The following is a 14,688-nucleotide window of genomic DNA, read 5'->3' as shown; positions in this document are numbered from 1 at the left end:
CGTGTGGGATCTGATCATATGTCCACTCTTAAACAGAACATCAAAACAGAACAAAAATGTAATCCCCAAATTAGCATCATTTGGCAAACTATGTAAGAGTTTTTAATAGTCTCAGAGCTATGTGGCACATTCTTTTCTCCTGTATGATGTATGTTTGAATTTATTTTGATACCAGTATGTTGGGTTCTGTTGTCATTATGCTTTAATTATTGGTGGAGCTTTGGTAAAAACCAGAGTTACTCCATCTCACCGTTCTTCCTTTTTAGATGTCCTTTGTATGCCCTCCCAATCTTTAAAACACTTTTTTAAACAATAAAATATTGGTTTTCATTAAAGTGTACTTAAAAAGTCTAGATCCAAAGGTGGGGGAAAAGATTACCCAAAGATTACTTAGTAATCGCACATGAAAAAACATAACTTCCTTAACAATGTCATCACTTTCACATCACTAATAGTGGGAGAGTCTGCCATTAAGTGCCTCCAATAGGAAATTCCCCATTTTTTAAATTCCTCCATTTTCTGATCAGGCTATAAAGGAACAAATCTGACAGCATGAGGAACCAAGAATACAGAGCGTGTGCTTTTCACAAGACAACTGGTCTAGACTCTTCAAAATGTTAATGTCATAGGATGTCTATAAAATACATGAAAAAGGATTAAGAGAGACATACCAAATGCAATAAATAAATCTTGATTGGATTCTGGTTCAGTTAGTTGAAAACTATAAGTTTTTTTTAGGATATTTGGAGAAATTGAATATGGACTGGTAGTAAACTACATTATGGAATTTTGATTAATTTTAGGAGTATTAATGACATGATGATTAAGTAGAAGAATGTCCTTCTTTTATAATATTTATTTATTTTTAGTTGTCAGTGGACTTTATTTTATTTATTTATATGTGGTGCTGAGAATTGAACATAATGTCTCACACATGCCAGGCAGGTGTTCTACTACTGAGCCACAACCCTAGTCCTGTCCTTCTTTTATATATTTTTATTTATTTGTTTTCAGGGATTGAACCTAGGGATGCTTAACCATGGATGTATATCCCAGCCCTTTTTTATTTTGAGACAGGTTCTCACTAAGTTGCTTAGGGTCTTATTAAGTTGCTGAGGCTGACTTTGAACTTGTGATCCTCCTGCCTCAGCCTCCCAAGCTCCTGGGATTACAGGCATGTGCCACCATGCCCAGCCAATGTCCTTATTTTTAGGAGTTGTATGCCAAAGAATTTGATGAAAAAATATGGGCAACTTACTTTGAAATAGTTCAACACAACAAAAAAATGTGTTTTTTTTTTTTTTTTTTTTTTGTGTGTGTGTGTGTGTTTGCAACCAGAGAGCAAGAGAGAATGAGAGAGACCACAAATAAAGCAATATTTGTTAACAATTGTTCTTTTTTAGGAGAGGTACTAGGGATTGAACTCAGGGGCACTGGAACACTGAGCCATATCCCCAGCACTATTTTATTTTATTTAGAGACAGAGTCTCACTGAGTTGCTTAAACTCAATGGCAGGGCTGTATAGGTGTTTACTGAAACATGTATACACACATGTGAGTGTGTGTGTGTGTGTGTGTGTGTGTGTATGAAAAAACATGGAAACATAAATTTGTTCACAGTACAAATTTAAGAGAGAAGAGCATATGGTGAAGATTTCTCCCATTCTATAGACTCTTTCTTCACATTATTGTTTCCTTTGCTGACAAGAAGAAGCTTACTGACTTTTGTTTATTTTTTGCACTTTAGGAGCCTTGTTAAGGAAGTCAGATCCTAGGCCAACACAGTGAAGATTTGAGCCACATTTTCTTCTATTAGGCACTGGTTCTCTGTTCTAATACCTAAGTCTTTGATCCACTTTGAGTTAAGTTTCATGCAGGATGAGATAAGGGTTTAATTTCATTTTTTTACAGGTGGACTTCCAATTTTCCCAGCACCATTTGTTGATTTGGTTGTCTTTTCTACAGTGAATGTTTTTTGTGCCTTTGTCTAGTATGAGATAACTGTATTTATGTGGGTTTGTCTGTGTGTCTTCTATTCTGTACCATTGGTCTACATGTCTGTTTTGTTGCCAATACCGTACCGTTTTTGTTATTGTGGCTCTGTGGTATAGTGTAAGGTCTGGTATTGTGATGCCTCCTGCTTCACTCTTCTTGTTAAGGATTGCTTTGGCTATTCTGGGTCTCTTACTTTTCCAAATGAATTTCATGATTGCTGTTTCTAGTTCTATGAAGAATGATAGATCGTTAATCTCCAGGATATTTAAAGAACTCAAAAAAAACTCAAGACCAAAAAAAACAAACAAAACCAAAAAAAAAAAAAAATGAATAATCCAATCAATAAATGGGCTAAGGAACTGAACAGACACTTCACAAAAGAAGAAATACAATTGATCAACAAATATATGAAAAAAATGTTCAACATCTCTAGCATTTAGAGAAAAGCAAATCAAAACTACTCTAAGGGCTGGGGATGTGGCTCAAATGGTAGCGCGCTCACCTCGCATATGTGAGGCCCTGGGTTCGATCCTCAGCACCACATAAAAAAATAAATAAGTGAAATAGAGGCATGCTGTCTATCTACAACTAAAAAATAAATATTTTCTTTTTTTTAAAAAAAACTAAGATTTCATCTCACTCCATTCAAAATGGCAATTATCAAGGATATAAGCAACAATAAATATTGGCAAGGATGTGGGAAAAAGGTTCACATACATTTCTGGTGAGACTGCAAATTGGTACAACCATTATTGGAAGTGGTATGGAGATTCCTCAGAAAACTTGGAATGGAACCACCGTTTGACCCAGCTAGCCCACTCCTTGGTTTATACCCAAAGGACTTAAAATTTGCATACTACAGTGATGCGGCCACATCAATGTTTATAGCAGCTCAACTTATAATAGCTAATCTATGAAACCAACCTTGGTGGCCTTCAACAGATGAATGGATAAAATATGGTATATATACACAATGAAGTAATACTTAGCCTTAAAGAAAAATGAAAAGATGGCATTTGAGGCTGAGGTTGTGGCTCAGTGGCAGAGCGGCTGTCTTGCACATGTGAGGCACTGGGTTCGATCCTCAGCACCACATAAAAATAAATAGAACGAAATAAAAATATTGCATTCATCTATAACTAAAAAAATTTTTTTTAAAAAAAGATGGCATTTGCTGGTAAATGGACGGAGCTGGAGAATATCATGCTAAGCAAAGTAAGTCAGTCCCCCCAAATCAAAGGCTAAATGTTTTCTCTGATATGGGGGTGCTATTCACAATGAGGGGGTGCTAGGGAAGAATAGAATTTCTTTGGATTAGACAGAGGGGAGGGAAGGGAGGGAAGGGATTGGGGGAAAGGAAGGATAGTAGAATGAATCTGACATTATTACTCTATGTACATATTTGACAATACAATCGGTGTGATTCTACACAACCCGAAGAAGAAGAAATTATATTCCATTTGTGTATGATGTGTCAAAATGCATTCTACTGTCATGTATAACATTAGAATAAATAAAAAAAAGAAAATAGCAAAGTTCTGTTAAGGCCTCCAAAAGATGAGATGAGATCCATTCATATTAGGGAAGCCTACTGATTTAAGTATTAAAACTATCACAGAAACATCTAAGATGTGTGACCAAATAGCTAAGTCGACACATACATTCCCTAGAATATACATGCAAAAGCCCTAGTCACTAAAGCCATATAATGCAAACAAACAAAAAAATGTTCAAAAGTTCTTTTAAATTTGCAGATAAATCTAATTTGTGACTAGGTTTAGTGGCCAGCCTGAGTAACTTAGTGAGACCCTGTCACAAAATAAAATAAGATATAAGTACTGGGGATGTAGCTCTGATACAGTGCTCACCCAGCATCATATAGGACCTGGATTCAATCCCTAGTACCAAAACAAAGAAAAATCCAGTTTGTATGTAATAATTTATATTGCAGCTAATTGATTTTGTTAAATTGCAGTCACATTTTAAAAAATATTTCTTAGAAGAGTTAATTTATATTTATATTTTATTTTTTTTTTTTAGTTTTACGTGGACACAATATTTAATTTTATGTGGTGCTGAGGATTGAACCTAGTGCCTCACGTGTGCTAGGTGAGCACTCTACCACTTGAGCCACAACCACAGCCCTTATCTTTTATTTTTAATTTTAATTTTTTTGTGCCAGGGATTAACCCAGGGGTACTTACCACTAAGCTACATCCACAGCCTTTTCTTTATTTTTAATTTTGAGACAGTGTCTGGCTCAGTTGGCTTAGGGACTTGCTAAGTTGCTGATGCAGGGTTTCAACTTATGATCCTCAGCCTTTCTCAGTCTTCCCAGCTGCTGAGATTACAGGCATGCACCACCATGCCCAACTAGGAATTAATTTTTAAAAGAACCTTACTCCTAGAACACAAAATATTCTGCTTTGCACTGCTTTTTCTAAATAAGGTACAAGTGATTTAAACAGAAAATGAAACACCAACAAATCAAGGAAGAAGAAACAGAACAGACAAAAACTTGCAAAATAAGTATAAATAACATAATCATGAAGGCTGAATTCCCTAATGCTCAAGTAAACATAAAATTAGAATTTTTTTTAAAGAACAAAATTGGAGGACTTACACTTCCTAATTTCAAAACCTAGTACAGAGCTATCATAATCAATACATTGTAGCTCTGGCTTAAGGATAGACACATCAATGGGAATAAACCCATGATTTGGTGAACTGATTTTTGACAATGGTGCCAAACCATCTAAGACTACTTTTTGCAATAGTCTTTTTAATCAATGGTGCTGGTAGTCTGGAAATCCATATGAAAAAAAGAAAAAGGAGGAGGAGGAGGAGGAGGAGGAGGAGGAGGGGGAGGAGTTGGATCCTTATTTTATGCCAGTTGAAAAAAATTTAAGAGGATATTAATTTAAGAGGATATTCATAATGGCAGATTAGAGGAAGCCTGTATTTCCAATTGCTTAGTATATCAGGATTCAAGCAGAGAGTATTGCTTCCCAATGAGGCAGGTTAAAGAGCAAATTCACTGAAATTCTGTGATAGTAGGAGCAAATGTGACTCCATTTTGTTTTATGACTTCATCCTGTAAAACAATCATGCCAAGTAGAGGAGTCATGACTGGGGCAAGATGTTCTTTTCCTTTTGCTATAGAAACCTTTAAGAACATGGAACAACCTAATGGGGTATTGTTTCTGTAACTAGGGTAACAGGGCTCTGTTTCTGTAACTGGGGTGACTGGGCTAACTGTGATTGGTTAGACTTCCCTCTGCTTGACTGCACTGTCCCGCTTCTTTAACTTGGCTTGCTTGCATTGGCTAGACCCCTGAACATCCCTTTTGCAGTTTTCAGGCTTATAAGGCGTGCCCTTGCAATTGTTCGGGGCTGATCAGGGGAACAGCTTTATGTTCTGATCAGCCACCACCGGTGTGCTTCAATAAAGGCTTGATTCGATGATACGTGAGTGATCTGGAAGTCAGTTTATGAAACCCTGGGACAAAGCTTTAACTATAACAATTCAACACTGGACAATTAGAGCCTCTTAGGAAAACACACACACAAACATATCTCAGAAATATGGGGGTATGGAGCAAAGAAAAGAAAGCTGTAGCAGCGACACTAGTGCTGGTTAACTGCAAAGGGGAGGGATAACACGCGCGTTTTGGCATAGAAAAATCTGTAGGTCAGAAAATCAGCCTGAATGTAGCCAATCCAGAGGCTGCACAGTGAACTGGGGTTTGAAAAGTGCTGTGTAGTTCTCAACTGGCAAGCAAAGAGCCAAGGAGGAGCAGTCTTGAGGAGGCCAAGCTGACCTGCAACAGGGATCCCAGGAGACAGAGCAAACATTGCATATTGTCCCAGCAAGCACCCACCTAGGGTTTACCTAGCAGAATGTGAGTAACACAGGCACATAGAAGATTGTATCCAGGAAGATTCAAGTCAGAAAAATGGAAAAATACCTCTACTTGCTTTCCCTTTGAGTCTAGTGGCTTACATGACCAACTGAAGGGAGTTGAGAAACTGAATAGGCAGGCTTAAATATAGCTAGGGACTAAGCCAGGGAAGGTGGTATTCATGGGCAGCAGACTGTGTGGATTGTTGGCTCCCCTGCCCCCATGAGTAGAATTCTTGGGAAGCTACTGAAATCCAGACTCCCTGCTGAGATCAGCATTTACCTGACTCTAAGGATGTGTTGGTGTAATTTCACCAGAGCAGGTACCACCCAACAAAGCCCCTAAGGCCTGATTAGACCTAAGTCCCAGATGACAGGACTCCCTTCCTAGAAATCTGCAGAAGTCCCACCCTAGGAGTGCATTGATTGGACAAAACTCCAATCAATAGTACTTCCCTTCCATCCTACCTTGAACTGGTGAGAAGGGAATCTGAGAAGTATTCCAACCAGTTTCAGTTTTAAGCCCCTCCAGCTGGCAGCTTGGTAAACCACATAAAAAGAGGAAGGGGTTAAGAAACCCAGCTGTCACACACTTGCATGTGTTCTCTCAGTACATAACCAAAGAAGAAATGGAAAGAACAGTTGGATATATGCAATGGTCATCCATCCTCATATACTGTTTTGACCAGTCTCAGTGAAGATATTTTCTTCATTTTTTATCAAAATATTTTTTCAGTTTTCTTCCCCTATTATGTTCTCTTAATGAACTGTATTTTTACCATCTTTTAGACTATTTGGTTTATATAACTCCTGTCCCTGCTATTCATATTTTTGCAGTTATGAGTATTGTGGATGACATAATTGACACCTGCTGTTTAATTCCTGATCTAGTTCATGGTTATTTTTTTATTTTTATTTATTTATTTTTTTTGCTGTTGGCAATTGCTGAGCATCCCCCCTTCCTATTTTTTGTGGTAATTAGTGTTGTAGATGTCACTCTAGGAACTGGATATTTATTTTAATGCTGTTTTGCTTTGATGGTTACTATTGTTTGTTCCCCCTTTTCTGTGAGGTGCTGGGAATCTACAGAGATACTACAAGTTCACAGGGTAGAGACTGCTGCTGAACTAAACTCAACCAAAAAAACAGGGCACCTTGCTCCAAACACAAATTAACCACACTCAAAATTCAGCTATACTTAGTACAAAGAGGAAGAGAACCAACCCAAAACTAATGACCAGGTTCCAAGAAAGAATGGGTGGGGAAAGCCTTCAGGCTCCACTCATGGACATCTACTCCTACAGTAAATACAGCAAGAAGTAAAACAGAAGCAGTAGATATGACACCTATGATGGGTCTCAATTCTAGATCACTGTAGGACACTTGGGTAAGAGAAGGCTATGCTCTAAAGAGGCCCACACATAAGAGTGCAAGAGAAATCCATTCCAACAGATGGACAAACCCAACACAGGGATACAAGAAATGTGAAAAAATAAGGGACCATTATGCCACCTAAAGTTCATAATTCTTCATCAAATGACTTGAAAAATATTGAAGTGGATGAAATATCAGATAAAGAATTTAAATTAATGATCATAAAAATGATCATTGAATTCCAAGGAATACAGAAAAACAGCTGAATTAATTATGGAAGTCAGTGCAAGATATGAATGAAAATTCATTAAGGAGATTGAGATTGAAAAAGAAGCAAACAGAAAGCTCAGAAATGAAAGACACAATAAAATAAAATGTTCAGTTGAAAGTCTCTCCAATGGAGTAGACTATGCAGAATAAAGAATGTCAGAACTGAAAGACAAAGAAGCTATCCTTGAACATTCAGACGATTAAAGAAAAGGAGTAATGACTGGAATATATAATAACTCTGGGAAAACATTAAGAGACCAAATTTAAGAATCACTGGAATTGAAGATGCAGGATAATGGCATGGATAACCTCTTCAGGGACATAATAACAAAATTTTCAAATCTCAAGAATGAGATGGACATTCAGACACAGAGGCATTCAGAATCCCAAACACACAGTTCAAAAAAAAAAAAAAAGAAAAAAGAACCGGGCTGGGGATGTGGCTCAAGTGGTAGCGCACTCATCTGGCATGCGTGCGGCCTGGGTTTGACCCTCAGCACCACATACAAACAAAGATGTTGTGTCCACTGATAATTAAAAATAAATAAATAAATAAATATTAATTCTTTGCCTTCTCCATTTAAAAAAAAAAGAACCTCTTCATGACACATATTAATTAAAATGCCCTACATATCGAATAAGTATAGATTTTTAAAAGCCTCCAAAGAAAAACATCAGGCACATTTAAAGGAAAGCCAATCAGAATTACTTCTGATTTCTAAGCTCAAACTCTAAAAGTCCACGAGGATTTGGATGATGTGTTCCAAATTCTGAAAGAAAAATAACTCAAGCAAGATTGTTATATCCAGCAAAGCTATCCTTCAGAATAGAAGAAAAAATAAAACTGTTTAAGATAAACAGAAACTAAAAGAATGCGTGGCTACTAATCAGCTCTACAGAAAATACTTAAGAAATATTTCACACAGAAGGAAAACAAAAAAACAAACCTCAGCCCTCACCTCATTTGAAGAGTAGCTAAAGAAGTGAGAAACAGGACCAAATTAAACATTAGAAATCAATCAAGGGGGCTGGGGATGTGGCTCAAGCGGTAGCGCGCTTGCCTGGCATGCGTGCAGCCCGGGTTCGATCCTCAGCACCACATACAAACAAAGATGTTGTGTCCACCGAAAACTAAAAAATAAATATTAAAAAATGCTCTCTCTCTCTCTCTCTCTCTCTTTTAAAAAAAAGAAAAGAAATCAATCAAGGGCTGGGGATATAGTTCAGTTGATAGAGTTCTTACCTCAAATGTATAAAGCCCTGGGTTCAATCCCCAGAACTCCCCCCCACACACACACACACATACATACACAAAAGAAATCAATCAAAATGGCATGAATTTAAAAACATCTCTCTATAATAACATTAAATGTAAATGATTTCACCTCTCTAATTAAAAGACAGGCTGGCAGAATGACTTAAAAAATAAAAACAAGACCAACTATAAGTTGTTTGCAAGAGATTCACCTTACAGGCAAGGATAGCCACAGGTTGACGATTAAAGGTTGGAAATTGATATTCCATGCAAATGGAGGCCCCAAACAAGCAGAAGTAGCTACTGTCCTGCCTGACAAAGGAGACTTCAAGCCAGAATTGACCAGAAGAGACAAAGAATGTCAAAGGTAAACAATCTAACAAGAAGTTATAATGATAGTAAATATTCATGCCCCAAATGTTGGTGTACCTACTTACATACAAGAGACATTACTCAAAACTTCTGGAAGACCCTAGTACAAAAATATGGGGTGACTGCAACATACTTCTCTCGCCAATAGATAGATCATCTTAAGACTGGACCTGAAAAACAGTACAAATCAGTGGGATTTAGCAGACATCTAGAGAATATTTCATCCAAGCCAAATACACTTTCTTCTCAGCAGCTCATGGAATCTTCTGCAAAATAGATCATATTTTAGGTCACAGAGCAGCTCTTAGCAAATATAAAAGAAATTGATATGATTCCTTGCATCTTGGATAAAATTGAATGAAATTAGAAATCAACACCAAAAACTCTTGCAGAAACTATATAAGTACATGGAAATTGAACAATATAATTTTGAATGATGAAAGGGTAATAGAAGAAATAGGTGAAAAACTAGAAAAATCTTAGAATAAAACAAGAATCTCCACTGTGGAGATGGCTTGTAGTTAAGTTTTTAGCTATAAATGCCTAGATAAGAAAATCAGAACGATCCCAACAAATAACCTAGTCATGCATCTCAAGGCTCTTGCCAAACAAGAACAAATCAATTCCAAAATGAGGAAAAGGAAGCAAAGAGTTAAGGTCAAACCCCAAATCAATAAAATCAAGAAATAAATACAGAGAATCAATGAAGCATAGAGTTGGTACTTCAAAAAGATAAACAAGTGTATCAGTTCTTACCCAAACTAAGCAAAAGAAAAAGAGAGAAGAACCAATTAAAAGAAAATTAGAGATGAAAAGGAGAAATCACTACAGACACCAATTTATAGAAATCCTGAGGATCATTATGGACTATTTTGAAAACTTATACTCCAATAAATTGGAAAACTTAGAAAAAATGGATGGAATATGAAAAAATTTCTTAAGTGAAACTCAAAAAGTGAAGGGTCATATGTTTTCTCTTACATGAGGAAGCTGGAGAGGAAAAAGTAAAAGAAAGGTAGGGGCAGGATTTCATGAAAATTGAAGGAAGATCAAGGAGATGGACAAGGGGAGGGAGACGGGAAATACTGGGGAATTATATTGACCAAATTGTATTGTTATATTATGTACATGTATGAGTATGTAACAATGAACCCTACCAATATGTACAACTATAATGCACCAATAAAAATATGGATAAAAGGAAGAATACTAAAAAAAATTAATTCAAGCTAAGTATAATGGAGCATGACTATAGTCCCAGCTACTCATGAGGCTGACGAAGGGGATTACTTGAGCCCAGGTAAGTGGGCAACATAGTGAAATCCCCATCTCAAAAAAGAAAAAATATTAAAACATATGAAAGAGCTAACTGTGTGACTTTTTTTTTTTTTCTTGGTGGTCTTGGAAATTGAACTCAGGGTTGTATGTGTGGTAGGCAAGCACTGTACTATTAAGCTATGCTTCCTGCCTAAAACATTTGTTTTTAAGTCTTCTAAAACTTTTATCTGGGCACAAATGTCCCATGCCTATAATCCCAGTGACTTGGGAGGCTGAGGCAGGAGGATCTCAAGTTTGAGGCTAGCCTGGGCAACTTAGCAAGATTCTGTCTCAAAAGTAAAATATTTTAGAAAGGGTTGGGAATGTAACTCAGTGGTAAAGCACCCCTGGGTTCAATCTCTAATTAAAAAATAAAAAGGTTTATAAAAAATCTTAAAAGAAAACAGGGTAAATCTTAATGATGTTGTATTTGGTGAAGAGTTCTTAGACATGACACTCAAAGTATGAGCAATAAAGGACAGAATAGATAAACTTGACTAAATCAAATTGTTGAGTTTTGTTCTTTGAAGGATACCATCTGAAAGTGAAGAGCTGGGCTGTGGTTGCAGCTCAGTGGTAGAGGGCTTGCCTAGCATGAGTAAGGCACTGGGTTGGATCCTTAGCACCACATAAAAAAATAAACAAAATAAAGGCATGTTGTCTATCCAGAAGTACAAAAATAAACCCAAAGTGAAAAGCTTCTGGGGTATAGCTCAGGGATAGGGTGCTCATGCAGCATGTGGAAGGCTCTGAGTTCCATCCCTGGCATGAGGTGTGTTGGGCAGTGAAAAGACTCAATACTTCCAGGCAAACAAAGGGACTCCTGCTAAGTACGACATTTTAAGAGTTCAAAGATTATCCACCAGAAGGTAAGACCAAAAACCAGGTCTCTGTTTGGGCAAGGTTAAATTATTTACTACAGAATCTTTGAAAACATTATGCTAAGTGAAAGAAGTCAGTAACTAAAGACCAGTTGTATGATTCCCCTTACACAAAATGTCCAGGACAGACAAACTCAAGGATAAAGAAAGTAGATTACCTCCCTGGGGTTCCTAGGGTTGGGATGGGAAAGGTGAATAGCTATTAATGACTAGATGTGAGAGTTTTGTTTTAGTTTTGAAAATTTAGATAGTGGTGATGATTATGAAACTCTGAATATACCGAAAAACGCTCATCTGTGGACTTTAACAATATGAATCTTAAGGTATATGAAAAAAATCTCAATAAACTATAAAAACAAATGTAAGTAAATGTAAAAAAATGAAATGAAGAAACAAGTGAGTAAAAAGCATGATAAATTATCCTTTGCTGAATGTGGTGGTGCATGCCTGTAATTCCAGCAGTTTGGGAGGCTGAGACAGGAGGATCACAAATTCAAAGCCAGCCTCAGTAAAAAGCGAGGCTAAACAATTTAGTGAGACCTTATCTGTAAATAAAATATGAAATTGGGCTGGGGATGTGGCTCAGTGGTCAAGTGCCCCTGAGTATCCCACACACCCCCTAAAAACAACAACAAAAGTATCCCTTTATTTGCTTTTTTCCCAATTAAAATTTAAAATTGGTTTGTTGAGTTTATTTTTTTTAAATATAGGTTTCATGATTGGCATTGAGTTGTCTGTAAATTAACTTGGAGAGAGAGCTGATATCTTTACAATTATATGTTTTCTCACTCAGTAGAACTGTTTAGGCTTTGCCTTATTAAAATCTTAGTTCATATTTTCCAAAAACGTTTTGAAGTTGTCTTTACATAGATTATATGCATCTCTCAGGATATGAATTCTTAAGCTTTTCATTTTTTGTTATCATGATTGCAATATGTTTTATATGATTCCAAATATATCAGTAATTTTTATTAAGCAAGCCAAAAATGTTCTGAAATGTGTCACCTTATGGGCAGTATACATTTTTTTGATGGTAAACTATTATTATTTGTGGAACTGAGGGTTGATCTCTGGGTCTCAGGCATGCTAGGTGAAAAGTGCTCTACCACTGAGCTGTACCCAGCCTGTAGATGACTTGAAAGTTAGGGTCACCTCATGTTTGGTCAGATGCACTCCTGTATCTTCTTCCTGGGATTAAGCAATTCTTCGGGTTGATGAGTAGGAAAGCAGCTTTGCTTTCAGCTACCTCCTCTGCACACTCTGAGATTTCCTGTTTAAATGCATTGCAAGACCTGCTGACCCCATTTCTTTCCAGATTTAATTATTCCTTTTGAGAGTTGGCTCTAACCTTAAGGGGATGCGAACCCCGAAGATCCAGTGGGGATGAAGCTTTAGACCCAAGATAACTATTCCTTTTTCTATTGAATAGCCTGGCAGGGGAACAATTTGCCCCTTGCTCTGAGCCCTGTCATTTGGTTTGATCATTTTTCATTCCTATCAAGTGTGCTGTTGGCTCGGGAGGCAGCCATCTGATATCTGAAGTGATTTCTTATATTACTTCCTTCTCTTTCTCTAGAAACAAGATAGATATTCCACCAGAATATGCCTGCTTGAAAGCTAAGGAGCTGTAATACATATGGTATGGATGGCTATGATTAATAAATAGTGGGACAGTAATATTGGTTATTGATGACGAGTTCCTCTGTGCTTATATATCTTAGAATAGATCTGTGAGTGGATAATTCTTATTATCTGCCCCTCCCTTTTAAAAATACAATTAATTTGTTATTTTTAGTTATACCTGATAGTAGAATGCATTTTGACATATTCTGCATACATGGAGTATAACTTCCCATTCTTGTGGTTGTACATGATGTGGAGTTACACTGGGTGTGAATTCACATATGAATATAGGAAAGTTATGTCCGATTCATTCAACTGTCTTTCCTATTTCCATCCCCCCTCCCTTCCCTTCATTCCCCTTTGTCTAATCCAAAGGACTTCTATTCTTCCCTACCCCGCCTCCCTTATTGTATGTTAGCATCCGCATATCAGAGAGAACATTCGGTCTTTAGTTTTTTGGAATTGGCTTATTTCACCAAGCCTGATAGTTTCCAGTTCCATCCATCTGTCTCTCCCCTTCTTAAAAGCTGGATATTGAACCCAAAGCCAGTGCATGCTAAGTACCTTCCGTAGCACTGAGTCCCTCCTCATTATATAGAGGAGGAAATTGAGGCTTAGAGATAATATGTAAGCTTCCCAGGATGACAAATAGCAAGTCACTAATCTGGAACTCAGACCCCCAAGAACATCATCTTTTTATTCATTTATTATTAGGTACATAGGATGGCAGAATGTGTTTTAATTTGCTGTACACAATTGCAGCACAACTTTTCACTTTTCTGGTTGTACATGATATAGTGTACCTAGGGTAATGATATCCATCTCATTCCACCATTCTTCCTGCCCCCATGGCCCCTCCCCACTTACTTGTTTTTTTAAATAATTTTTTTGTAGTTGTAATTGGACAGCATGCCTTTATATTATTTGCTTATTTTTGTGTGTGGTGCTAAAAATAAAACCCAGTACCTCACACATGCTAGACAAGCACTCTGCCACTGAGCCCTAGCCCCAGCCCTTATTTATTGTTTTTAATGGGTGCTTTATAAGTATACCTAAGGTGGAATTCACAGTGGTGTATTTACACATGCACATAGAGTAATTTTGTCAAATTAATTCCAAGAACATCATCTTAATCAGCATCTCCCAAGTAGATGATTCCATCTTTCTAAGAAATCTGGAGTCAGACAGACCTGAGGTAGAGCCCTGCCTTCATTATTGCTTCAGTCTAAAGACTTCAACAAGTCTGCCTACCTCATTAGGCTGTGGGATAACACCAAGTTATGAACGTCAAGTGCCTAAGTGCTTGGCTCAGGGTGAGTACTAAGTAAATATCAGCTGTTGTTCTTCAAAAATCTGTCAAGTGCTGCCTCTGTACCAGAACCTGTGCTACTTTGGGGAGGGGGATTTCAGTGAAGTCCTGTGCAGTCAGGTCCCACAGATCAGGGGACTGGTAGCTCTGGGGCTTTTGTGCTGTTTGTTCCTCAGATGCTCTAAAACATTTCAGTTAGCTTCAGACATTTAAAAGTTGATAGATTTTTATAAAGATCCAGAATTCTAGAAGTGATAGATCTGACGACAGTGAGCCTAAATGCCACATATGGAATGTGGTTGGTCATGTGGGAATGGAAGCATCTCCAAAGCGGAGGTTATTAGTTACCATTCATTGTTGTGGTTGCACCGTTGTCCTCATGACAAAGAAA

Source organism: Callospermophilus lateralis, chromosome 3 (assembly GCF_048772815.1).
Source record: "Callospermophilus lateralis isolate mCalLat2 chromosome 3, mCalLat2.hap1, whole genome shotgun sequence".
Lineage (NCBI taxonomy): Eukaryota > Metazoa > Chordata > Mammalia > Rodentia > Sciuridae > Callospermophilus > Callospermophilus lateralis.
The sequence above is the reverse complement of the archived record's forward strand: the minus strand, read 5'-3'. Positions refer to the sequence as shown.